General features: G+C 37.0%; 1 long non-coding RNA gene across 8 annotated transcripts in view; it reads left to right on the plus strand.

Annotated features, from left to right (window-relative positions):
* LOC103351201 (uncharacterized) overlaps positions 1-27792 on the plus strand; it is a 306632-nt gene that overhangs the window by 125228 nt on the left and 153612 nt on the right. For 3 of the 8 annotated variants that reach the window (XR_016217365.1, XR_016217363.1, XR_016217368.1), the window contains exons 4-5: positions 2095-2226; positions 17130-17168. This is a non-coding gene — a long non-coding RNA (uncharacterized LOC103351201). Of the gene's footprint in view, positions 1-2094; positions 2227-17129; positions 17169-19478; positions 23077-27792 lie in introns of those variants that run through there. The other 5 variants (XR_016217366.1, XR_016217362.1, XR_011380465.2 and 2 more) reach the window with 3 other exon arrangements.

A 27792-nucleotide genomic window follows, 5' to 3' on the forward strand; every position in this document is an offset into this window, starting at 1 on the left:
ATAATCCATAATTGTGTATATTTAATTTTGATTAGAACATTTGAAAATTAGTTTATCGTTGGTTCATTGATTGTAATTCTTGAACACAGCAGCATGATTATATATATAATAGATCTTTTAAACATTCATTTTATATTATGTGGCAATTGATATTTGGATCATTAAAACTGTCTCTGAGTAGGAAATAGGCTATTTTAAGAATACAAAAACTTCTTACCATTGTTGTTATGTTCAAAATTTTTCAACAGAGTGGCCAGTACTGTGGTGGACAGAGTAAGACATTGCTTGTGATGCTGGCACCCCATATTAGAGTCTGATTTGAATCCTAGCTACCTCCCTTCCAATCCAGCTTCCTCTATTATGCCTGGGAAGGCAGGAGAGGATGGTCTAAATACTTGGACCTCTGTCAACCATGTTGGATACCAGGATGGAGTTCCTTGTCCTGGCTTTAACCTGGCCCAGCCTAGGCTATTATAGCCATTTGGAGAATGAAACAGTGGATGGAAGATCCATTCATTCTCTGTCTCTGTGTATCTCTCTCACTCTGACTCTCTCTCTTTCTCTCTCTGTCTCTCTGTCTCTCTGTCTCTGTCTCTATGCCTTTCAAATAAAAAAATACACCCTTTAAATATATATTGACACAATTTTCTAACAGACTAAATACAATCAATCAAATGGATATTTTGTTTAAAGAACTGAACTTCAAAATATTTCAGATTTTTTAATCATGTAGTATTCAATTTGTATTTGGAATAATGTAAATCAGTGCCATATGATCCAACATCCATTTTTTTAAGATTTATTTATTTATTTGAAAGTCAGAGTTACACAGAGAGAGGAGAGACAGAGAGAGAGAAAGAGAGAGGTCTTCCATCAGATGGTTCACTCCCCAATTGGCCACAACGGCTGGAGCTATGCCCATCCGAAGCCAGGAGCCAGGAGCTTCTTCCGGTTTTCCCAAGCAGGTGCAGGGGCCCAAGCACTTGCGCCATCTTCTACTGCTTTCCCAGGGCATAGCAGAGAGCTGAATAGGAAGTAGAGCAGCCAGGACTAGAACTGGTGCCCACATGGGATGCTCGCGCTTCAGCCCAGGGCGTTAACCTGCTGCGCCACAACTCTGACCACCCAACATCCATTTCTAAAAGAATTGAATCATTATATCACTCCTGTGTTTTATTATTCACAGTAGGTAAAATATGGAATAAATAGATGAATGGGTAAAAGAAAATGTGATATAAATACATAATGAAATATTATCCAGCCATAAAGAGTGAGACAGAATCATTTTAGCAAAAGAGCTGGAGATCATTGAGTGAAATAATCCAGACACAGAAACAAAAATAACTCATGTTTTCCCACACATAAAGATTACCAGAGACTGGAAAAGCTGTGGGAAGGCAGACAAGTGGGAGGTTGGAGAATGGGTATCAAAATGTAGTTTGAGAGAAGGAATAAACTTTATTGTTCAGCAAAGGCCACGAGATGGCTGTAGTTCACAGTAACTTATTAAATATTTTATGAACAGCTAGAAGAGAGGAACTTGAAGACTCTGCAACATACAGTACAATGAGGAAAGGAAGTGTTAGTTACCTTGATTTGATGAGTACCTATTTTACACATTTATTGGAAACTCAGGAAGAGCATTTAGCTTAGTGGTTAGGTTGTTTACATCCTATGTGGGAGTATCGGCTTGATACTTGGCTCTGACTCCTGACTCCAGCTTCCTGCTAATGGAAGTCCTGGGAGACAGTAGTGATAATCATGTGCCTAGGTTTCAGCTACTCATGTAGGGGACCTACACTGAGTTCTTGATTCTTGGCTTTGGCCTAGCCTAGTCCCAGCAACAATTGTAGACATTTGAGGAGTGAACCCATGGATGGAAGAGCTCTCGCTCCTCTATCAGGTATAAATAAATGGAAGTGTATTTATGTGAATGGGAACTATTACTTGATATTTAAAATTTTATACAAGTATTCCTTTTAAAAATATTTATTTGAAAAACAAGAGTGAGTGAATGTGTATATGTGTATGTGTGTGTTTAAGAGAGAGAGAGAGATTGATTCCACCCACTGGTTCACTCCCAAATACCTACAGTATTTCAGTCAAGCTGAAGCCGGAAGTTGGAAACTCAATCCAGGTCTCTCACATTGGTGGCAGAGACCCAACTACCTGAGGAATCGCTTGCTGTTTCTTGAAATCAGAAGAGAAGCCAGGACTCAAACCCAGGTACTCTGTCACAGTTGGTAATGTGCACTTAATTGCTTGCACCTATTTCTGAGTATACTTTAAGTGTAAAACTAGGTATGTTTGTAATGGGGAAAAACAACTGCAGAATTAATAAATGATATAGCTTAAATTAGGACAATACAAAGGTACTTAAACGTTTTTGGAAAAATGGAATTAACAGATAAGCTTATTTGGATGCAAAATAGTTTGAAATCATAGCTTTTTCATAATATATACATTTCTTGAACTTCTTGAAGACCTCTTATATGTAATAAATTTTTATGAGATAAATCTTGTATAACCTCTAAACAACTGCAGAAATGGAAAAAAATTATCCTATTGCCCATAATTTAGAATGAGAGAGAGAAATTGAAGATCTTACAACATTCATTCATTCATGAAACATTTATATTCTAATGTATAGCAGGTACTGGGTTAGATGATGAATATTTATAAACAGGATTTCTGTCTCTCACTGTGTAATACACAGCACATAACATGATTACTGAGGATATATATAATATCATGAAAGACACACACAGCTTTCCATACGTTCTCTCTCAACTTCTGCTGTAATTGAGTTTTTAGTCTGCTATTGGCTACAATTTGATTATGCTATGTCATCAACATCTGACTGATAGGACCAATGCATTTCAAAGTCATACTCCATTGTAACATTTATGAGACAAAACAATTCTTGACAAAGCCACTTTGGGTGGGATGCTTGAACATAAATCATTCTCTAAGTCCACCAATGTTGATATGACAGCAGAGATTCAGGCATCGTAGTTGACTTCTCCACGATGGCAGGAATCTGCTACAATCAAACTGCATCTAAGGTGCTGGCTGCTCCCTCACAAGAAATGTGCAATCAGGACAGCATTTGCCTTGGCTTCTGGTATTTAATCAGCAGTGGTGCTAGATCATATTAGGTGTTTCTGTTGTGATCCATCACCATGGCATACTTGGGGTCAAGCATCCAGGAACCAGGGTATTTGATGTTCACAGAATATATATGAAGGGACTTCAAAAAAATTTGTGAAAAAAATGCAGTTAAAAGCAAGTTTATGTGGTTTAAAAACTTTGAAATCTGTGCATTTTTTTGTAATATACATTTTCTTTAAATTCTTTGAAGGTACCTCTATCCATGTTTTAAAAAAGTTTTTTTAGCAAAAGAAACCTGCCTTTTAATTCTGTTGCAACAAACTTTTTCTAGTACCCTCATGTATTTGCATGTGTGTCGGTATGTATAATCCAACTTCTCACACTTTAGCAAGCTTTCCAATAGAAACAAAAATCATAATTCCTTAAAAGTAGGCATTCACAAGTTAGAAAATACAAGGTAAGTAATTTTCTGCTATAATTTCCAGACAGAATATTGCTGTGTAGACATCTTGATTTTAGCTCAGTGAGATGTGTGACTTCATGAATAATAATTAATTGTAGGTTTGTATTGTTTTAACCCATAAAGTTCGCGTTAATTGGGTATAGAAATTATGGAAGATTCATATAATCTGGAAGGCCTACTGGGGACTAGAATAGGAACTTTTGCAGTTTATTGTCAGTCAGAAGTATAAGAAGGTTCCATTGCAAGCACCTGATAATGTTTCAGATAATGTAAAAATGCAGGAGAAAATTTTATATAGGGATTTAGAAATGATTTGAAGGGAATTTGACACTGTAAAGAGGGAACAAGAAGAAAGTTGATGTCAGTATGAGAAATAGTGATGGGCTCCGTCAATGAAATGAGCATATGACAGTAAATGGGTAGCATTGGCATTGGACTGTTTCAACCATAGTTTCAATTTTTGGTTTCTATTTTTAAAAATTTGCACTGCACTTGGACCAAATGTTTCTCAAAATCATAGCTGGAGTTATTGTATATTCATCAAATATTTCATATTTTATTTTCTCTTTTCAAAAAAGATTTATTTCTTTCAAAGGCAGAGTGACAGGGTGAGACAGAGGCAGAGATCTTCCATCTGCTGGTTTATTCTTCAAATAGCCACAACTGCCTGAGCTGAGCCAGGCAGAAGTCAGGAGCCAGGAACTCAGTCTGGGTCCCAACAGAGATGGCAAGGCCCCAAGTATTTGAGCTGTCTCCCATTGCTTTCCCGAGGTGCATTAGCAGGTATCTGGATTGGAAGCGGATCAGGACTTAAGCTGTTCCAATATGGATGCTGATGTCACAAGCTGTGGCTTAGCCTGCTGCACAACAATAGAGGCCCCTGGGAGAAAATTTTTAAAAATAGAAAATAAAATTACTGCAGAGAATAAAAACGATATGCATAAATTTGACTTTATTTTTAATGATAGGAAACAGCACCAGGAAACAATTTTTTAATGTTTATTTAGTTTCATGTAGTTGAAAGGCAGAATGCCAAAGAGAAAGACTGGGAAATAACTTAGATTCACTGGTTCATTCCCCAAATCCCTGAGACACCCAGTTGTGGACCAGGCTGAAGTCATGAGCCTGTTAATTCTAAATCTCCCATGTGGGTGGCAAGAGCCCAAGCTCTTTAGCCATTTGCTTCTGCCTCCCAGGATGCCTCAGCAGGAAGCTGAATCAGAAAAGTAGGAGCTGGGGTCAGCGCTGTGGCATGGTGGGTAAAGCTGCTGCATACAGTGCCAGCATCCCATATGGGCACCAGTTTGAGTCCTAGCATCTCCACTTTCTATCCAGTTCTTTGTGATGGCCTGGGAAAGTGGAATATGGTCCAAGTACTTGGACTTCTGCACCAATGTGGGAGACCCAGAGGAAGCTCCTGGCTTTGGATTGGCGCAGCTCTGGCCTTTGATGCCAATTGGGGAGTGAACCAGCGGATAGAAGACCCTCCCCCTTTCTGCCTCTCCTTCTCTCTCTGTGTATCTCTGACTTTCAAATAAATAAATCTTAAAAAAAGCAGTAGCCAGGACTCAAACCATCACTGAGATATGGTGTATGGTCTCCCAAGTAGAACCTTAACATGGTTAAGGCACATGGCACATCCCCAGATAATTTTTTATACATCCACATCAATCATATCAAAGAAATGAATAATATAACACTCCAGAAAACTTAATTAGATCAAATTTGTCATTATCCTTAACTAATAATGTTATTATCACTTCCATCATTAATCTTATTTTACAAAGTCATACAAAATTATCAATATATTTTCTTTTTAAATTTATTTATTTACTTATTTATCTCAGATATAGAGACAGGCAGAGCCCCCATCCTCTAATTTAGAACTCAAATGTCCATAATATTGGGACTGGGCCAGAGTGCATTTGGGACAGAAGAACTCAATCCTTAGCATTTTGAGCCGGCACCGTGGCTCAATAGGCTAATCCTCCACCTTGAGGCGCCGGCACACCGGGTTCTAGTCCCGGTCGGGGCGCCGGATTCTGTCCCGGTTGCCCCTCTTCCAGGCCAGCTCTCTGCTATGGCCAGGGAGTGCAGTGGAGGATGGCCCAGGTGCTTGGGCCCTGCACCCCATGGGAGACCAGGAAAAGCACCTGGATCCTGGCTCCTGCCATCGGATCAGCGCGGTGCGCCGGCTGCAGCGGCGGCCATTGGAGGGTGAACCAACGGCAAAGGAAGACCTTTCTCTCTCTGTCTCTCTCTCTCACTGTCCACTCTGCCTGTCAAAAATAAAAAAAAATAAATAAATAAAAAATAAAAAAATAAAAAAAAATAATAAAAAAAATCCTTAGCATTTTTTCAAATATCTGTTAGCTATTTGAATTTCCTCTTGAAAAATGTCCTAATCAAGTCCTTTTCCCATTACTTAACTGGATTGGTTTTTTTGTTGAGTTTTTTTTTAACTCTTTATATATTTTGAATATAAATCCTTTATCACTTGCATAGTTTGCAAGTATTTCTCCCCATTCTGTTGGTTGCCTCTTCATTTTGCTGATATTTCCCTTGCAGTACAGAAGATTATTAGCTTGATGTAATCCCATTTGTCAATTTTGGCTTTGATTGCCTTGCTTCTGGAGTCTTTTCTAAGAAGTCTTTACTTATGCCAGTGTCTTGCAGGGTTTCCCCAATGACCTCTAATAATTTAATTATATTGGGTCATAGATTTAGGTCTTTGATTCATTTTGAGTAGTTTTTTGTGTAAGGTGTAAGATAGGGCTCTTTATTCATACTTCTGCATGTGGAGATCCAGTATTCCCAGCACCAGCTGTTGAAGAATCTGTCCTTCCTCAGGAATGTATTTTGGCTCCTTTGTGAAAGATAAGTTGGTTATAGATACATAGATCGATTTCTGGAGTTTCTGTTCCATTACATTTATCTCTGTTTTTTTTTTGTTGTTGTTTTTGTTATTGTTGTGCCAATGGAGTATCAATTATTTATTTATTGAAAAAAACTCAATTTCACTGATATTTTTGTATTGCCTTTTTAAAATTTTGTTTATTTCTTAAATTTTAATTTTTCATTTCTCCTACTAAATTTGGTTTTGGTTTGTTGTTGTTTTTCTAGATCCTTCAGATACATTGATAGGTCATTTGGTGCCTTCCAGTTTCTTCATGTAGAAACCAATGATATAAACTTTCCTCTTAACACTACTTTTGCTTTGTCCCATGAGTTTTGATATATTGTATTGTTTTCTTAATTCATTACCAGAAATCTTGTGATTTCTCTTTTGTTTTCTTCTATGACACACTTTTCATTCAGGAACACATTGCTCAGTCTCCATGTGTTTGTATATGATTTGAAGCCTCTGGAGTTGTTAATTTCCAGCTTCATTCCATTGTAGTCAGAGATGGCCTAGCATGTGGTCTATACTAGAGAAAGTTCCATGCACTGGTGACATGAACATGTATTCTACAACTAACTGTAGGATGAAAAGTTCTGTAGATACTAGTTAGGTTCATTTTGTCCTTACTGTCAATTAATTCTGGTTTTTCTTTGTTGACTTTTCTGTCTAGTTGATCTTTCCATTGCTGGAGGTAGGGTTTTGAAGTATCCAATTACTGTTGTATTTGAGTCCACGCCTCCCTTTAGATTCACTTACATTTCTTTTAAATAGCCAGATGCCCTGTAATTGGGTGCATATGTTTATAAAAGTCACATCTTCCGGAACAGGGCCGTGGCTCACTTGGTTAATCCTCTGCCTGCGGCACAGACATCCCATATGGGCGCCAGTTTCTAGTCCTGGGTGCTCTTCTTCCAGTCCAGCTCTCTGCTGTGGCTCAGGTGGGTAGTGGAGGATGCCCCAAGTGTTTCGGCCCCTGCACCCACATGAGAGACCGGGAGGAGGCACCTGGCTCCTGGCTTCAGATCAGCATAGCTCTGGCCATAGCAGCCATTTGTGGGGTGAACCAATGGAAGGAAGACCTTTGTGTCTGTCTCTCTCTCTCACTGTCTAACTCTACTGTCAAATAAATAAAAATAAAAATAAAAAGTCACATCTTCGTGTTGCATTGATTCCTTAATCATTACATAGTGCCCTTCTTTGTCCCTTAGCATTTTTTGTGTTACAGTCTATTTTGTCTGATATCAGGATGGCTACACCTGCTCTTTTTGGTTTCTTTTAGCATGGAATAGACTTTTCCATCCTTTCCCTTGCAGTCTTCAGGTTTCTTTGTTGATGATATGTGTTTCTTGTAGGCAGCAAATAGATGGGTTTTGGTTTTTAATCCATTTGACCACCTTGGATCTTTTAACAGGAGAGTTGAAGCCATTTAAATTTAAGATTACTATTGATAAGTAATGACTTGGCCCTGCCATTTCTTCATACATTTCCTATTTACTTTGTATTTCCATTGTACTTTTACTGGGAGATTTTCTGCCTTCAGATTCTCTCATAAAGATGACAGTTTCTGAGTGAAGCACAACTTTAAGCATCTTTTCTAAGGCTGAATGAGTGGTGACAAATTCTTTCAGTTTCTGTTTGTTATGGAAGGTCTTTATTTCACCTTCACTCATAAATGAGAGCTTACAGGATACAGTATTCTGGGTGGACAGTTTTTCTTTTTTATTAATGCTTTGACTGTGCCCCTTCCTTCTCTCCTAGTCTGTGGGGTTTCTGATGTGAAGTCAGCTGTGAGTCTAATTGGAGGTCCTCTGAAAATAATTTGGCATTTATCTTGTGCACATTTTTGCATCTTTTCTTTATGTTTTACTGTTGAAAATTTGACTACAATGTGTTAATGTGAAGATATTTTCTGGTCATGTTTATTAAGGGTTCTATGTATTTCCTCTATTTGGAAGTCCCTTTCTTTCTCCAAATTGAGTAAGTTTTCTGTAATTATTTCACTAAATAGTTCTTGTATTCTGTTCTTTCTTTCTATGCCTTTAGAAACTCCTATGACCCATATGTTGGGTCATTTGATAATATCCTATAAAGCCCAATACTGTTTTTAATTTTTTTCCTTTTCTTTTCTGACTGTAAAATTTCCAAAGATTTGTCCTCAAGCTCAGATATTCTTTCTTTTGCCTGACCAAGTCTGTTAAGGCTTTATGCCACATTTTTATTTGATCAATTGATTTCTTTGTTTGTAATATTTCATTTTGTTTTCTATTTAAAATTTTAATTTCACAAAAAAATTTCATTCATGTAATATATGGATTTTGTTTAATTCATGGATTTGCTTCTGATTGCTTTTGAATAATCCCATGATTAATCTTTTGATTTTTTTTTGGAATTTCATCAAACTTTTCATCTTCACATTCTAGTATTGAAGGGTTATTGTGTTCTTTTGGAAGCATCATGTTGTCTTCCCTATTCTTGTTTCTTAAATTTCTGTGTTTATTTTTAGGTTTTTGTGGAGATATTTTTTTTTTCTTTTCTGATGCCTTTTATCTTCAGGTTATGTTTCTGTGGCTTAGTGGCATGTCTGCTCTTTCATTGAATACCCAGAGGCATGTGCTTGGTATGGCCAATGATCTGTGGTCAGTGCTCCAGGGTGAGGGAAGTATCCAGGGTGACACCCAAGCTGGGCATTGTAGATCTCTTGTTTATCTGGTTTAACAGAGGTCTGTTGGCAAAGTCAAACCCTCACTTCCTCTCTTCCAAGGTGTTCAATGACTGGGAACTAGCTGACAGTGGTTGTAATATTCATCTGCAATGCCACAAGAACCACACAATAGATTTGTGCAGTCCTCAGTGTGAGCAGGTATCCTGCCAAAATGATCCACCATAGGCAATCGGGGAGCTCTGATCATGTGGAGCTGCCCAAAGCAAATGTCCAGAGACCCAGGCACATCCTGTGTCCTCCCACACAGCCACAATGCTCCTACAGTCATGGGATGCTGAGGATCCACTCCACCCCCACTAGTTTGTCCCATCCGCAGAGGCAGAAACACTCCCAGAGCCAGCTACCTGTGAATGAGCTGCCTAGGCAGTTTAAAGCCCAGAGTCTGTGATATGTTGGGAGGCAGGGGGCACCTCACAGTCCTACAGGGGTGCCCAGTCCCCTCTCAGTCCTCCTGCCCAGACAGGCTTCTCCTCTAAGCTGGTTGCTAGGCCTGCAGACCCAAGCTGGTGCAACTGTTATGTGTGTTCAAAATGGCCAGTGGGATGGGCTGCTGCAGTCTGGTGTCACCTCACTCTCCAAATCTGGCCCTGACGCTCTTGGTCCTGTGTTGTGTCTGTGCTCATGCTGCATGCCCATACCCTCCACACAGGTCCACAGCATCCCTCTTCTTTCTGTGGAATTTTTACCCTAACTCTTCCCTGAGATACACTCTTTCCACTCTTTTAAAACTATCATCCCCTAGCCTACAGTAGTAAGCTCCCTCCCTATTCTGCCATCTTGGAATCATCCTCATCTGTATATACTCTTTTGAAGCTGGCTCTTTTACTCAGAACCTTATTTCGGGGTTTCTTTTGGTATTTCATATAATAGTTGTTTTTCTGAATTTCAGGCTATTATAAATAATATTGTTAAAAATATTCTTATTTGAATATCTTTGCATTATAAATATAAAAGCATAATTCTCTTCATTGTATACCCAGCAATAGAATTGTTAATAGGCAAATTTGTAATTATAGTGGATATTTCTAAAAACTTTTCCAAAGTTGCATCAATTTTTGCTCCCTTTAGCTGAGAATAAGAGTGCTAGTTCCTCACATCTTCATCAACTATTGTTCTTAAATTTTCTGTTGGGTTATGGAATTATTTAATATTTTTGAGTTGATTTTTCATGTGCTTATTGACCTATTTGCTTATTCTTTCCCCAAACCACAAAATTTGCAGTACTTTAGCCATACAGAAATTTTTAATAATCAAGTAATTTAAGTCTACTAACATTGTTCACCTTCATCAAGACAGCGTTGGATCACTTTAGCTCTTCTTGGTCAAGTGCCCTGCCATATATATTTTAGAAGCAGCTTGTTAATGTACACACACACACACACACACACAACTACTATGGTATTTATTGTGACTAGATTTCCTATATAAATTTGGATGCATTTGATATGTGTACTACTAAATTTTTAAAAATGGAATTTCTAATCACCTCTACATGTTGTCTAAATGTGCCCAATTCTCCGAACCACACAGAAATGAAATCATAAATGTAATGTTGTATAACTTCTACCTGCAATATTGTATAGAATTGAAAATTGAACCTAACTGTATATTAGGGTTGTAAAGATTTGATTCATGCTTCAATTACTAGGTTCAAAAAAAGAAAGGTTGTACAGATGCTTAAAACTAAATACTTGCATAGTAATAATATACTCCAGATTGTTTTTGCTTTTTCTCCTTCCCTTGGTTCTCCTTTTCTTTCCATCTGTTCTTCCTCTTATGCTTTCTTCACTGTAAAAAAGAATAAGGAACTAGAAATCAGATAGTCCACATTGTAATCATGACAATATCTTTAAAGCACAAGAGCAATTCATGGACCACGTAGCTCAACTGCCTGATTCAAATGCTTGCTCTAACACTGACAGCTAAGGAAATTTTACAAGGTATTTATTCTATTATATTCTCTACTTCCTTTATCAATAATAGAAGTAACAATGGTAGCAAAAATTGTTCTGGGGGTCAAATGAGTCATACATATAAACTGCTTGAAGAATGCCTGCCAAATAATAAGCATTATTAAGATTTTTTATTATTATGCTGACACATTTTTGGAATGCTGATTTTAAAAGTGAATTAGTCTATGAATATATGTCAATGTGATTGAATAAAGAAATGTGATGCAATAGTAAAACTTAGCCTTCATTCTATTTTCCAGAAGAATTACCACTAGTCAAAATTATCTTTTGTACATTCGTCTTTATCCAGTATTAGAACAATTTTGAAAACTATCAATAATTTCACTACATATACATGATACTTTTTATATTATCTTCTCTCTTTCTAAGACTACTTTCTTAACAAAATCCAAATTTGAAAAGCTTTGGCTCTTGAGTTATAGGCCAATGTTCTTGAGAAATAAAGGGATATTGGTTCAATTACTTCTATCACTAACTGTAATATGAACTTATAATAAGTTCAGTGGAGGATAAGAAACAATTTCAGCCATCTGATGAAATTTGAAAGTCATAAATTTTAAGTCAAAATGAAAGATATATTTGAGTGACAAGGAATGAAATTTACATCTTAAAAGCCTGATATGAAAACTCTAGACATAATATCAAACCTTCTATATCTTTAATCTAGTTTTAATGAAACCTTTAGGATAGCAATTTCTCAGATGTTCTAATATAAATAAAGTATTAAACACCATGTCCATTAGCAAATGCTTTATACTCAGTAATGTGTATATATAATTGGTCACTGTTAAAATAAAATTTAAAAATATTACCCTTATAAAATTTAAGATAATGTATATATTAATTTACATATGTTTGCTAATAAATTTCTTAAAATATTCTTTAAGAAGGAGCACTCAAATATGTTACAGTTTGGGTATGGTGATTGTTTAATGAATAATTATCCAGAATTTATTCTAAAGATAATAGAAATTTGAGCAGCAAAGTCTAAAATTATTCTACTCAATAGAAACAAAATGGAAGTCAAATATAATTGCAATATTGTGTCATAGAAACAAAAATAGAAAATATAAATGTATGGAAGTAGTATTAATTATATATTTAACCAGTAATATTCAAAGTATCATTTCAACATGCATTCGATATAAGAAACTGCTAATGAAATATTTTACATTCTTTTGGGCTTTTGTTTTGTCCTAGGGTTTTGAAATCTAGTATACCTTAATTATAGTATACCTTAATTTGGAGTGAATTCATTTAAATGCTCAATAGCCATATGTGACTAGTGGTTTATACATTGGACAGTGCAGGTCTAGACAGTATGAGAAGACATGTGAGGTAAATGCAAATAATGGTTGCTATGTTTTCATCTCTGACAATAAATAGTCCAGATTTTGTCATCTGATTATTGACTGAGATTTTTCTAGCTCTGAATGACAACGTAACATATATTCTCATATGCAGATGTTTTTTGTTTCGATTCACTGGGATGAGACGTTGTACATTAGAATGAGCCATATGGAAATATTCCAACAAGCTAGGACACTGAGTTCTTAAATTCCACTGAACTTTCTTTGGCAGCAAAAGCAGCCGAACATCTGCTCCACATGGAGTCTAACCTCTGCTTCTTAATGGCCTAATGGCCTCTCCAATAAGAGGCATATTATAAAACTTGCTAATCATCCTCAGGATCTGTACCCACCACATTTTCCTTCTTCTTGATCTATAACTAGAGTCAATTTCAAGCAGGCACCAAAGATTGAAGACAAAAGGTGACCCTTGTCTACATGTGATGTATAACAAAATAATCACCAATTGTTAATGCAGAAACGTAGGCATCTTAAGGACATGTGATCAGAGTGTAATCAATATAAATTGAGTCACAATTATTTTTTTAAACTTTTATTTAGTAAATATAATTTTCCAAAGTACAGTTTATGGATTACAATGGCTTCCCCCCCCCCATAACTTCCCTCCCACCCGCACCCCTCCCATCTCCCGCTCCATCTCCCATTCCATTCACATCAAGATTCATTTTCAATTATCTTTATATACAGAAGATTGATTTAGTATATATTAAGTAAAGATTTCATCAGTTTGCACCCATACAGAACAAAGGGAAAATACTGTTTGAGTACTAGTTATAGCATTAATTCACAATGGACAACACATTAAGGACAGAGACACAATTATTGACATAGATCATAAACACAGATTCTGGATTCAGTGACTAGACTTGAGGCAGGTAATGGTGCTAACAGATTGTTTGCATGGTTGACTGAGTTATTTTTCCAAAAATGACTTGCAAAAAATTAAAATCATAATGTCAGAAGGGAGGTATCCAAAGGCTTAGGGAAATTGAAATAGTACAGTGAATTTACTCTGTAAAACCTGCTCATCTCACCCACGTGGTATGTCTGCTTAGGGATGTGCGGAGGGCATTCACCTTACCAAGTCTGGGAGAAAGACATGAGGGAAGCCATCACACCACTGACTAGCTCAGTGGAAGTTCTTCTGAGTAGGTCCAGAATTACAGTAGTGTCTGCCATATACTGGGAACCTAAAACTCGGTGGAGATAGTGGAATTATGGAACATCAGCGGCCATGTAGCAATAATCAATAATCAAGTAAAAGGTGTGCTTAGTGAGCACAGTGGACAGTGACTTTGAGAAATGGATTATACACGTAGACAATGGTCAGACCATATATGAAGACAGAAATCTGACCCACAGCTGGCTACCAGCCCAGGAAACCTACCCCTTAGTTACAATAAGCAGTCCAGGAGGACAAGCTGCAGTGAGCCAGACTTGAGGAAGATAAACTGTTATCTATACTAACAAACCAGGCAGCTCAACCTCAACTTCTCTAACAATCAACCCAATCTGTTCAGGACTTGACTAGTAACTGATGGATTCTCTAGTTTTTGTCTCAGCTTCTAAACTTGGAGCATCCAGAGAAAGCTAAATGAGCACTACTGACCAATTTTACAAGATGCCCGGCTTCTAGTTAGCTCCCCTACTGCACTCCAGTGCCAACAGTGTTCAAACAGAGCATATCTAAGATTTCTCCCTTTCCACTACAAAAAGCTCTCCTACTCTTCTGCTTGCCCTTGATTCTCTGCCAAAACATAAATGATGGTGAGTGGTTCTCTTGCTACAGTGAGTTCTGAGTAAACAGACTTTTATCATTTGTTTGGTCTTCTTTTATTTCCACAAAGCATAGTGTTGTTTAGAATAATTTGATTCTCAGAGACTTTTGGCTTTGGCTGATTGATCATGGTATCCCCAGAACTACACTAGTTGGGTAGCATATGCGAGCCAGCTCGATGTGTTTCAGCAGACAAGCCTCAGACTAATGAATAAAATTCTGATTTGAATTGCCAAAACAGTTACTCATCGCTCCAATCAATTCTCATACTTAAACCAGTTCAGAAATTCCGAAGAGGAATCCCTGATCCTTTACAAAACAGCAATGCAATTCTGACAAATATTTGTCGTTAAACTTCCTCCAGCCTTCATTCAAGGGTCAGGTGGTCCTTTATTTGTGATTCTTTTTATTGAAATAAATGAAATACATATTTTAATTTGGTAAGCAATTTTATGTTTGACTATGGTAAAGTAATTTTTCTTGTTTTGTATATTCAAAAATGATTCAGTCTTTAAGATCCAGGAGAATTATTTTTAGGCTTTCTCACTTCTGGATATAAAACAGGAAACAAATAAGTAGCACTAAAATGTGAATTATATTTCAGTTCACAATGTAAAATATTTCATCTGAATTTTAGTCAGTAAATGGATATCTTTGGTTAATTTTTTATGTTGTGTACTATTATAACCAAGAATTAAATAGTTATCTTAAATGAATAAATTTGTAGCATTTTTATTATCTTACTATCTCACATCACTAGAATTTATTTTATTACAACATTGGCTTGATATAACAATCATTCAAGTTGAAATGAAAGAGGAGCTGTTTTCCTAGGAACATTATCACTTCTGTATTTTCTGCAGCTCAGTATTTGTCAAATTTCATTCAATACCATTAAGTCTTTTCTTGCTTTCCTGAGCCATATAACTTGAATGGCCTCTCTTCATTAAATTGAATAAGAGTGCAGATTTTCAATCCCATGGAGAGATTCAAAGCTATCTATATTTGCTACCTTTTTTATTATTATTTCCTCAGGGTCTCATTTGGCACAATCTGGTAAATCTCAAAGGCCAAAAGTGATCACTTCAGATACTTTCTGATTCTAAGATAAAAGCATACTTGAAAGGGCCATGTAAGAGAAAAAAAGGCCAAGTCTGGGAAGGTTAGAGGAGTTTTCATAAACTCACTTTTTCAGTATCAACATCAAAACTGCGTTTCATTTTTGTTTTTCTTCCTTAGTAGAGAATCTAATTTACTAAAAAAGTTTCTACATACCCAACTCTCATTTTTCTTTTGGATTAGTTTCTGAAATTCTTCCATCCATTTCTATGAATCAAATCTTGTCTTCTCTTAGGAATCCTCTCACAGTTCTTCTCTTTATGTGTAGCCTGGCTCTTTCTTACCCTCTTCTGATTGTTTTCTTTCCTTGTCGCTATCATCTTCTCTTTTCACTGCTCCTGTTAAGTTTAAAAAAATCAGAAAGCTATTGATGTCACTATCTTTCTCCTGTCACTTTCATCAGAAAAAATGGAGTTCCAATGTGCAGCATCCAGTTGCTTAGCAACACTATTTCCAACATCGCTGCCAGGATGAAGAGTGTGAAACTGGGTCTGCTAATGTGACTGCATGAGAAAAAAGAGCATGGTTTGAGTGGAACTAGGAAAAATAAGCCCTGAAAAATTCAACAAAACTTGGATATAATGAATGCAGCGAATGATGAACATTTTCGACTGAGAGTTTTCTCTTTATCACATGACACGTCACTTACAGGAAAGTTCAATATCTAAAGCAACACTTTAGGAGTTATGCAGTGACAAATGCTGACCTGCTTGTGTTCCTCAAGTTACTACATGGCTCAGTTGCTGTATTTTTATATATGTATATATGAAAATACATATATATATAATATATATGAAAAATATGTCTGTTTATACCCACAAAGATGTACTTTATGAATGTCTTTAGTACAAAATAAAGTAAAAAATGTTTAATGATTATGTCTTTCCAAAGTTTATTATCGTTATTTATATTAATTAAGAACTCCTGGTTTTGCTATGTTTTTAATGCATTCTTTTGATTTTCATAGCTTGATTTTAATTCTGATACCTCTTTATCTGAAATATTGGCATGCTTTCCCCATGTTTGGTATCTTTATAGTTGTATTATTTTCAACAACAATGTTCAAAATTTGTATTTATATGTTTGAGAGGCTGAGCTCTCTTCTAGTTCATTCCCCAATGCCCCCAGTAGCTGGGGGCGGACCAGTCCAAAGTAAGCAGCCAAGAACTGAATTCAGGTCTCCTTTATGGGTGTCAGGAAACCCAATTATTTAGTCATTACAGCTTCCAAAGTTTGCATTAGCAGGAAGCTGGAGTCAGGTGCCAGAGCTGGGTGTAGAAACCCAGAACACACACGTGGTATATAAGTGTCTTAATTGATGAAACGATGCTTTAACTACTAGGCTAAAACGTGTGTTCATCCAAAAAACAAAGCAAACCCAACCAAAACCCAAATCCTTATCTGTTTTACATTTATGTTTTTCATTATTATGTGTTTGGAATTGGTGCATGATTGAAAGGGTGTCAACTGAGATCATAATCAAAGTAATAAAATCTGTATGTATTCTTTGAATAACAAGGCAAATATTTAAACATCTTATTTTGCCACTTAAAATATTCTTTATGCTTAGTAATTTAAGATTCTGCCTTTTTCATAGTTATATATAATCTTGCAGAAAACTACTTGTAAATTTATTTCACAACCTTTGAGAAAAGATATAGAACTTGAAAATGTTTTTTTTTTTCCCTTAAGGGTAAAAGTGATATGAAGAGAGGACTTCTGGGGAATAAGGTATGACTCTTGACTAAAAATAACTTCTCTGATATTTACTATTTATAAGTAATTAAGATTAACTCTCAGTTGTCTTTGCTTGAAAATTTATTTAGAGTATGGCAGAGTGGTGGTACTTCAAGTAGAACAAGTGTCTAGGAAGCAAACAATTGTCAGTCAGTGGAGGATTCCATAACACGGTCTTTGACAGTTTTATAAAAGTTACATCATGAGCAGATGGTCATTCCTACTGGCGGGGGGAGAATAATAAAAAGTGTTTTCCCATGCTACCTGCCCTGTCCTCATGCTCACAGAGTATTTTCTATGGCTTTTACCCCTGTGAGTGTGATCTCTGTGTAACACAGTTTGTGTTTCAATGGGAATCTTAAAAATACAAGTTAAATTTTCAGAAAGGATTTTCCTGTACTTGGGAAGCATTTTGTATCAAAACTGGAGAGCCAGTTCCCACAAACATGAGTCAACCATGATTTAGTGAGAACTTTTGTTTTGATGAATGTTCAAAAGAAGCACACTGTTGAAGATGACTAGGGTATGTCACCTTGGCTTTGCAGAAGAGGACTTTTATAATAAGATGTCTTCATGTATTTGGTCTTTTTCCCTGTACCTGATAGAATTTCTAAAATATTTAGGAATTTCCTAGGTTAATAAAAGTGTTTTTTTTATTTTAATAAAATAGCCTTAGGATTAGGCTAGTCACAAGAAAGGCTGAGACCTGATTAGAGGGCTGGAATGTTTTTCCTCACCCCTACCTCTAAGAAGCGGAAGACTGAGTTAATCACCAATTGCATGAAACTGCCATTAAAATACCCAAGGATAGATCCAGAAAACTTCTGGATTGATGAATACCTGGAGATGCTGGGAGGGTCACGTACCCCAAGGGGACATGCACCCCCACATACATCCTTTTCCTTGCTGTGTACATTTTTTCCATCTGGCTGCTTTTCAGTTGTATCGTTATAATGAACTGCTAACATTAAGTGCAGTGTCTTCCTGGGTTCTGTGGTTCATCCTAGCAGATTATCATGCCCTAGAAGCAGGTCAAAAGAACCCTCACTTTATGGTTGATCAGTAAGAGAAGTATCTCCCAGGACTGGAGATTCATGTCTTTAGAGGAAGCAGTGTTATGGGACTGAGCATGTGACCTGTGTGGTCTGCACTAACTACAGATAATTAGTGTCATAATGAACCGAATTGTACAACACCTAGTTGTCCAGAGAGTTGGCAAATGGGTTGACATGGCAAAAAATCTGCGCCTGTGCTGACAAAACTGTTGTGATTAAAACACCTTTATGATTAACACTATAATATCTATGACTCTGGAGCCAGATCTCCTGGGCTAATATCCTAACCACATCACTTTCAAGTTCTGCATTTTTCAACACTTTGCTTTGTTTGGTGACTTAATCTTGTATTGTTTAAATTAGGGCAGTAATATGTCTCCTTCATAGGATTATTATGAAACATAATAATGAAAAATGATAAGAGTTATATCTTCTATTTTGTAAATCATAATCAATGTTATACACTATTATGATAACAAATTGATACCATGCTTCTAAGGACATTCATCTAAGCCATCACATTAGAAGCCTTTCAATTTCCTAACTGTCGAAAGAAAACTCTCTGTTGTTTCTGTATGCCTTGTATCAATTTTTGTTCTGGAATATGTTTTTAAGGATATTTATATAGCAAAAATCCATGGGAGCTAGAAACAATCCCTTTCTTAGGAACATTTTTTTTCCTGGCTAATATGTCTCCCTCTTATCAAAATATGGGCATTTTCTGGTAGTTCCCTTAAAAGATTGGGGTTTCCTAAACTCCAGATTCTTCGGCTATGACACATATCTGCAATAAGTGCCATGCACGTGGATCACATAAAGATACAGAAATCATCCTGCTTGTGGCAGGATCCAGAAATCTTGTGTACCCTTCCAGCATACATTTTCTGTAAATATATCAGATATGTTACAGTTCTTGACACTCACTCCTATGGGTTTGGCAGAAGTGAGGGAGGGTCTTTTGTCCATAGAGTGTATGACAAACAGTAACTGGAGTAGAATGTATTCGTATTCAGCAGTCACTTCCTCTGCACTGTCCATGGCAGGCGTGTACTTTCCCCTAAAATGACTTAGTTTTTGTTTGCCATGTGACTGGCTTTTTGTGAGTTGTGTGAACAGATGCTTTCAGGATGCTTGTATGAGTTGGTTTGATCTCTACAATGTCATTTTCCACCATGGAAAGGGCATGCCCAGTTCACTCTTGGACCCATAATGTGGCATGAAGTTAATGTGAACTCAAACTTTGCCCTAGAGTGAAGTGCAGCTGCTCTCAGCAACATCACCTGAAGTCATTCAAGCACCGCTGAAGAGCTGGCAAACACACCTGCAGGAGGAAAATGTTTGTTGTCGAAGCCACTAAGATGTATGCTCACACTGAAAAGTGTCTGATAAGCCTGAAGCAGTGGATATTGATTCCAGGAATCACTAGATCACTCTGATATTTCAAATATATTGTCACCTAACTACAATTATTTTTATCTGTAAGATCAAAACTCCCTCTATGCAGAAAAAGAGTAATTGGAATATGATATTTATTTGCTAAAATTATCAGAATAAGGACCTTAGCACCATTTTAGTTTGTTCAAATATGCAAATTACTACCTATTTTTACTGTGTGAATGAGACGACAAGAGGATTTCAGGATTGTTTATATCACTTTCCACATCTCCTTTCACCAGTTCAGAACTCAAATTTAGAATCTTAAAATTAATTTCCACCAGTATCTTTTTTTTTACATTTATTTAATGAATATAAATTTCCAAAGTACAGCTTATGGATTACAATGCCTTCCCCCCCATAACTTCCCTCCCATCCGCAACCCTTCCCTTTCCCTCTCCCTCTCCCCTTCCGTTCACATCAAGATTCATTTTCAATTCTCTTTATATACAGAAGATCAGTTTAGCGTATATTAAATAAAGGTTTCAACAGTTTGCACCCACATAGAAACACAAAGTGAAAAATACTGTTTGAGTACTAGTTATAGCCCATGAGAGAGTATTTCAGGCATGGAAAGCCAAGACACTCTGGCAAAAAAAAAAAAAAAAAAAAAAAAAATCTAAATGAAAGATCGCTGCGAGTGAGATCCCAGTGAAAGAACAGGTCATCAAAGAAGGAGGTACCTTTCTCTGAAGGGAGGAGAGAACTTCCACTTTGACTATGACCTTGTCTAAATAGATCAGAGTCAGCAAACTCAAAAGGCTTCCATAGCCTTGGCAACTCATGACAAGAGCCTAGGGTGATTACTGATGCCATAAACAAGAGTGTCAATTTGTTAAGTCAACAACAGGAGTCACTGTGCGCTTACTCCTCATGTAGGATCTCTGTCCTTAATGTGCTGTACACTGTGATTTAATGCTATAACTAGTACTCAAACAGTATCTTTTAAAATATACATATTGTATTTATATAATTAGCATATTTCTTCAGAAAGCAGTTGTTTTTATTAGAAAACAGTAATATTGCATGCAAACAAAATTTTACCAACATTTTCTAGAAATACATACATATATATATATTTTATGCATAAAACACAAACATAGAAACCTCTATATTTCTAACTAATAATTGTTGGAAATAATGACTAACATTCACAACATTTTTGGCCAGATATTATAGAAATGTCTGAATCAGAACCCTGATGAGCAATTCTTCTTAGGACTATGGAGGTGTTATGGAGACTGAATGCTTGCTCTCTTCATGTATTGAAAAGCTAACTCACAATGTAATGGCCATAGAGACGAGGCCTTTGGGAGGTTATTAGTTCGTAAGAGTAGAGATCTCATGAAGAGGATTAGTGCCCTTATAAAAGACTCCAGAGAGAATTCTAGCTCTCTTTCTATTCCATGAAGATATGCAAGTGGCCTCCATAAGAACTTGACCATGCTAGCACTTTGATCTCAGACTTCCAGCCTCCAAAATTGTGGGAAATAACTGTATTATTAATGAGCTGTCCCCTCTAAGGTCCTTCATCATAGCGAAGTAAGATGGGGCCATGAATTTTTTGCAAGGAAATGGTGAGAAATGCAACTGGATCTTTACCTCAGATCAGTGTACACAGCTTGACACCACTCCAAATTCCTCTTAAAATCCCAGCATTTATCAGATTATAAATTTACTGAGGAGCTTCGCTTATGCTTCTCTAAGAATACAGAAAATATTCTGTCACTTTTATCTTTCCTATGACAATAGCACTGATTTGTGCTGCTGTCTGAGGCTACAAGAAACAAAGTACACGTGAGCTCCTAGAGCACAGACTACGACTCTCTCCATGGTCTCAGTGGTGCAAAGATGAGGCAACCCCTCTGTGCCAATCTGCAAGGCCCTTCATGTGACCAACGTTGTTTTTGGTTTTATGGCAATTTAGAGGATTCTGAAGACCATTTTCCTCAAAAGTAGCTTTGACCTCTGGAAGCAATGTTATCCTGTAATCTATGATCACTGGAAAAATGATCCTTAAAGTTAAATTTAAAATCTTTTGTGTGCTATAGCCAGATTGTGATTTTCATCTTGCATTTCCAATGTACTGTCTGTGGATCAGTAGCATGAGCAACACCCCAGAAATAAACAGTATCAGGCCCCACCCCAACTCTAGGGAATCAGAATCTGAATTTAGAGAAGAATTCTAAGTGATAGAATTACATTAAATTTAATGAATACTAGTTGAATAGACTTTTTTCCAGTGTCCTTGATCTGGGACTTTCCCACAACAAATGCTCATACTCTAAGTTGTAAGGTTCTCAGCATTATGCACTAGAGCTACAATGATAGAATTGTTTTTTGTTTTATTTGTGTTTGCTGTTATGGTTATTATTGGTGACATGCAGCTTATCATGTACTTGAAATATGGCCAATGTGTTGGAGGAATAGATTTTCAGTCTTATAATATTTAAACTAATGCATATTTAAGTTTAGACAGGCACATGTTGCAAGTGGCTACCATGTCACTCTTTGAGGGTCTGGACAGTGCAAAAGTATCTCATTGTTAATGGTAGAACATTCTTAGAGCCTTCAGGATATTTGAAACAAAATTTTAAAATAAGGTCATGAATGCAAGAGTTCAGACTGAGTTTGAACAACCTCCACCATCTATAAATTTTGTGATCTGAAGTAAATGCCTTGACATTATACCTCAATTTCCCCAACTAAAAGTAGACAAAGTAGACGTAAGTACTTACTTATTATTATAATAAATTAACAGTTAAAGTCTTTTGTAATAGTGTTAGGAACATAGTTGTACTCTCTGTATGTTTGGTTAATTAATAAGTATCCAATGATAACTGCTTTCTGTAGGACCACAATCCTAAAAGCATGAGTTTGAGCATTTTTGTAAATCCAAGGACCATATTCCCTCCAGAAATGTCTGCTATACATAGCTAATAAGACATTAATGGGAAAGGACACCATGTTGCAAAGAAATGCATATGAAAATCTTCAGATTTGAAAATACTTTGAGAAAGTTTGTGCTGCGGATGTTCTATCATCTGAATTGAGAATCGTTGCCCTGGAGGCCTCTTTAATTTGAAACTCCAGCAGATATATTAGCCTGCCCTGCCTAAACTATGTCAAATGGAAAAGACAGTGCGTGTAATCATGACAACCAGGGACACTTAGGTTCTGACATTAATCAGTTCTCTCTGTCGAAGGTCTCTATGGATACGTGCGCTGAGTAAAATGTCCAGGGAATATTTTTCAAAATGTTAAATATTGCCTAGGTGTAAGGCCCCAAATGATAAAACAAGATTTTAATTCTCATATACCAGATGAATCCACTTGTTTACTTGGGCTATATTGGCTTCAGTAACCTCTTTCATCGAAGTTCTTATGTTGGTGTTTGCTTAGTATATACGGTATGCAGAGTTGGGAATATGCTGAGTTCAAAGTATAGGAAGCCATAAAGCATCTGCCTAACTGGAATAAAGAAGTGGGATGTGTGTGTGTGTGTGTGTGTGTGTTGTACACATGTGATAGAAGTTATAAATAAAGAGAATAAGATAAAATAGAATGAGAAAGATAGCTACAAACCTTCCTTTGAAAGGAAAGGATAACCTTGAGCAGTGCCATTTCTACAGCTTGAAGCAGAAACAAGCCTTAGGTGAAAGTATATCCAAGTACACTTGACCTTTAAGTGGAAAACTGACCTTTGAAATGCACTTGATCTTGAACAGTAAAGGCCTTCCTTCTTAGAACTGTGTTAAAGGAAAGCAATGTGTTTTAGCTTCTACAAGAAGGTAAAAAAATACATTTTAGTCCTTTCCTATACCAGCCATGATGAAAAGCAGAGTCCTGAAAAATGACTTCAGTCAGGGGCTCTCTCTGGGAACTCAGCAGGGTACCTGGCAGTGGGCATCAGAGTCCCACGGCCTGGGCTGCAGACCCCCCTCTGCTTGGCTATGGACCACCTAAAGGAGAAAGACTAGGTAGAAGCCAGGTCAGCAAGAATGCCATGCCTCACTATGGTGTCTATTTTCTTATCTATGGTTGTGTGTGTGTGTGTGTGCGCGCGTTTCAAGTTTTGAATGTATAATTTTTACTCAAACTACTAATGTTCTGATCTTGGTGCCTTATTCTGCTCTCCTTAGTTCAGAGACAAATGAAGTGCAAAAACCACCAAAGAAAACAGTGAAACGAGCTGATCGATTAACAGTGCCAGAGAACATCTCATCAACTAGGTTATATTTTTGCGTATAACATCACATCTGCCTAATGGGCTTAGTTATATTAGATCTCCTGTGCTATTTAAAGTTTTTGGCTGGCTAGTTTATTTCTTTTTGCCTTTGATTGCCTCCCTTTGTAGTGGAGAACTCTGATGCAGGCTGGCCAGAACCAGAGCAGCACGCCTCTGAAGAGCAAGGCAAGGTCACATGCTGCCTGCAGGCACGGGGCCCCAATGTGTGACTCTTGGGCACAGTACCTGACCTGCTTGGGTAGACCATCAGAAATATTTGCCAGACATATTGTGTTCGTTTATCTATTGTTTACTTTACCTCTTTGAAAAGAGCACTGCCTACCAGATACTGTTTTAATCAAACAGAACTATTCTTGAGTAGGACGATTTATCTCCAGTCTCTCTTCCAGGAGAAAAAGAAAATCAATTGTTTTATGATTAACTTCCTCCTTTGTCATGTATTAAAGTATTGAAATATTGAATTTTCATTTTCAGTACAGAATTGATCCTAGTTCTCATTTTTTGAAACCAACATTTACTGTGGATATTATTAAGTTATCATTTTTAAGAAGTTTGCACTTAATTTTGAAATTAACAGTGAAAACATTCATTTACATAATTGTGAATTTCAGTGCTTCCTTATTAGCAATGGTCTGTTTTTCTTCCCACTTCTTTCTTTTTAACAAATTTACTTATTTCTCTTTATTTGAAAGACAGAGACACACACAGATATGCACAAACAACAAGATGGGGGGTGGTCCTCCATCTATCTGCTGCTTTACTCCTTGGTTGCCTGCAATAGCTAGGGGTGAGCCAGGCTGAAACTAGGAGCCCAGAATGAAATCTGAGTCTCCCTTGTGAGTGACGGGGAGCCAAGTACCTGAGACATCATGCGATGCTTTCCAAGAGGTGTGTGAGTGGGAAGCTGGAACTGAGGTGGAGGCAAGACTTGAGCCCAGGGACTCAGATATGGGATGTGAGTATACCAAGCAGCATTTTAACTTCTGCATCAAAGGTCTTTCCCTTTTCTTTCTTTTTGAATTCTGTTTTTTAGATACCAATTAAATGAGCAGATTTCTTATGTATGAGCATCTGGCAAAACAGTTAATGTTTAAGCTGATATTTGTGAAAGTAAATAATTTTGAATAGAAAAAATTGAAATCACTTGCATATTGCTAGCTTAAAAATTCATTGACAAAGTTAACAGCATGAGTAATTTTGGATTTTATAAAATAATGTTGTGTTTGTGGCATCAGAAGTGAGAATAATTGTCCATGCAGGTCTCCTGTGTGAGTGGCAGAAACTCAAATACCATGGTCATCATCCTCTGTCTTCCTGGACACTTTAGAAGGAAGCTGGATAGGAAGCAGAGTAGCCAGGACTCAAAACAGCAATCTGACAGGGGATGCCAGCTTTGCAAGCAGAATCTTAACCTACTGTGCCACAAGCACTGGCTCCAAGGGGATTTTTTTTTTTAATGAAAGGGTATTAAGTTTATAACCTGAAATATTTTCTTGCAGGATTTAATCTTGGTCATTGATCTTACTCCAAAATATTATTACTAAATTATAGTGAGATATGAAAAACACCTGATCAGAGGATCAGAGGCAGTAAAATTTAACTTCCTTGTTTCATAGAGGAGCATATGCAATAAAGTCACTGAGTAAAATTTTAGTGAAAATTATGACTTCACAAGTTTTGAACAGCAACACAAACCAAAGGTAAAGGAGAAAATAAGACAAGTTAGGAATTAGACCTTATGAAAATAATTGAGCAAGAGAAATCCAGGGCCCTGACTTTGAAGAATGAAAGTTTAGATTTCTGGATGAGAGAACTCTCTTATATTTATGAAATTATTCAAGAATATCCAGTATAATGTGACAATATATTAATATAACATGAGCAGTAAGGGCAATCTGTCTTCCCAGATCACAGTTCTCAAATGATCTGTGATTTGGAATCTTTTTCTTCTTTTCCAACAGTGGGAGGAAATTTGACTCCACATTATTAGAATTTCCTCATTCATTTTCATTGTGATTATTTTCACAATTTTCTCTTTTCCAATCCACTAAATCTTTTCAGACCACATGATAGGTGTCCTTTAAGTTTAATGAATAAATAAATAAGTGGAAATGATTGTTATAACAAAAGAGGGATTATTATGGGCAATTGATAGATTTGGTGTTCATCTGATAATTCTGTGTATTATAACATTTCATAATGAATCTGATGACTGCTGTTATGTTAAGTGCCATCAATAGAATCTTAAACTTCAGTAAATTTCTAACTCTTTTAGGACAGAATATTAGTGATTCTTAAGTTTTTTTGTGTTTTTTAAATTTTTTTTTTATTTAAGAGGAAGAAAAGAGAGAGAGATGAAGAGAAAGTGAGTTTCCATCTGTGGGTTCACTCTCCAAATACACACAATGGCTGTACTGGGCTGGACCAAAGCTGGTTGCCAGAGACTCAGTCAAACTCTCCTGTCTGGGTGACAGGGGCTTAGTTATTTGAGTCATCAGTGCTAACTTACAGTTTCTGAATTAGTAGGAAGCAGGAACCAGGGACTAGAGCTCAATGGTAAAAGAAGAAACTCTGATAAAGTTAGTTGTCATCTTCATCACTAGCCACAAGCCCACTATCGTACAGGATTGTTAGCATATTGAGTATGTTAATCCTTTGTCTTTTTTATGTTTCAAATATTTTTCTAATTTGTATATTTTAAATTCTAAGTAATTAACAATGTTGGTATAAGTAAACTAGACATTTTATGTAGTCATTTATCACCCTCTGTTTTATGTTAATTTCTTTCTTACTTTTTAAAAGATTTACTTATTTGAGAGGCAGAGTTAGAGAGAGAGGGAAAGCCACAGAGAGAGGTCTTTCATCCACCAGTTTACTCCCCAAAGGGCCACAAAGCCTGATAGGAACTGATTGAAGCCAGGAGCCAGGAGTTTCTTCTGGGTTTCCCACGCGACTGCGGAACCCCAAGCACTTTGGCCATATTCTACTGCTTTCCCGGGTCATAGGCAGAGCTGGATCCAAAGAGGAGCAACCAGGACACAAATCAACTTCCATATGAAATGCGGGCGCTGCAGGCAGAGGCTTGACCTACTATGCCACAGCACTTGTTCCTATAATTTCGTATTTTTATTTTCCTATATAACTGAATTTTGTAACCAGTTTCTAATATCCTTATTTTTTGAAAACAAAAGGTATTTGATAAATCCTAAATTTAAAAAATAATAATCCATGTTTATGCACATTTTTGTTTCTATAGCATTTTAGAATTTGTGTCATGATTTGTGGTAGGTGTCTTTAACAGGGACTGTTTGGTGTCATTTGATATACAGTACAGATGGGAAAGTCATCTGCGGATGGCAAAGCTTACAGCAAACTCATATGTAAACCATCCTTGTAGCTGAGAACACTCATGTAAACTAACGCAGAACTATGAGATACGTTTCGAATGATTATGTTGGAAATCTGGGAGGGCCACTTAAATTGAGTTGACTTAATTAGAAAGTACATTCCTACTATGGTTTGTTTGTTTGTTTTGACAGGCAGAGTGGACAGTGAGAGAGACAGAGAGAAAGGTCTTCCTTTGCCATTGGTTCACCCTCCAATGGCCGCCTTGGCCAGCGTGCTGCAGCTGGCGCACCGTGCTGATCCGATGGCAGGAGCCAGGTACTTATCCTGGTCTCCCATGCAGGTGCAGGGCCCAGGCACTTGGGCCATCCTCCACTGCACTCCCTGGCCACAGCAGAGAGCTGGCCTGAAAGAGGGGCAACCGGGACAGAATCCGGCGCCCCGACCAGGACTAGAACCCGGTGTGCCGGCGCCGCAAGGCGGAGGATTAGCCTAGTGAGCCGCGGCGCCAGCCGTACATTCCTACTATGGTTTG

Source organism: Oryctolagus cuniculus, chromosome 12 (genome assembly GCF_051225735.1).
Source record: "Oryctolagus cuniculus isolate XC-2025 breed Fujian yellow rabbit chromosome 12, ASM5122573v1, whole genome shotgun sequence".
Taxonomy (NCBI): domain Eukaryota; kingdom Metazoa; phylum Chordata; class Mammalia; order Lagomorpha; family Leporidae; genus Oryctolagus; species Oryctolagus cuniculus.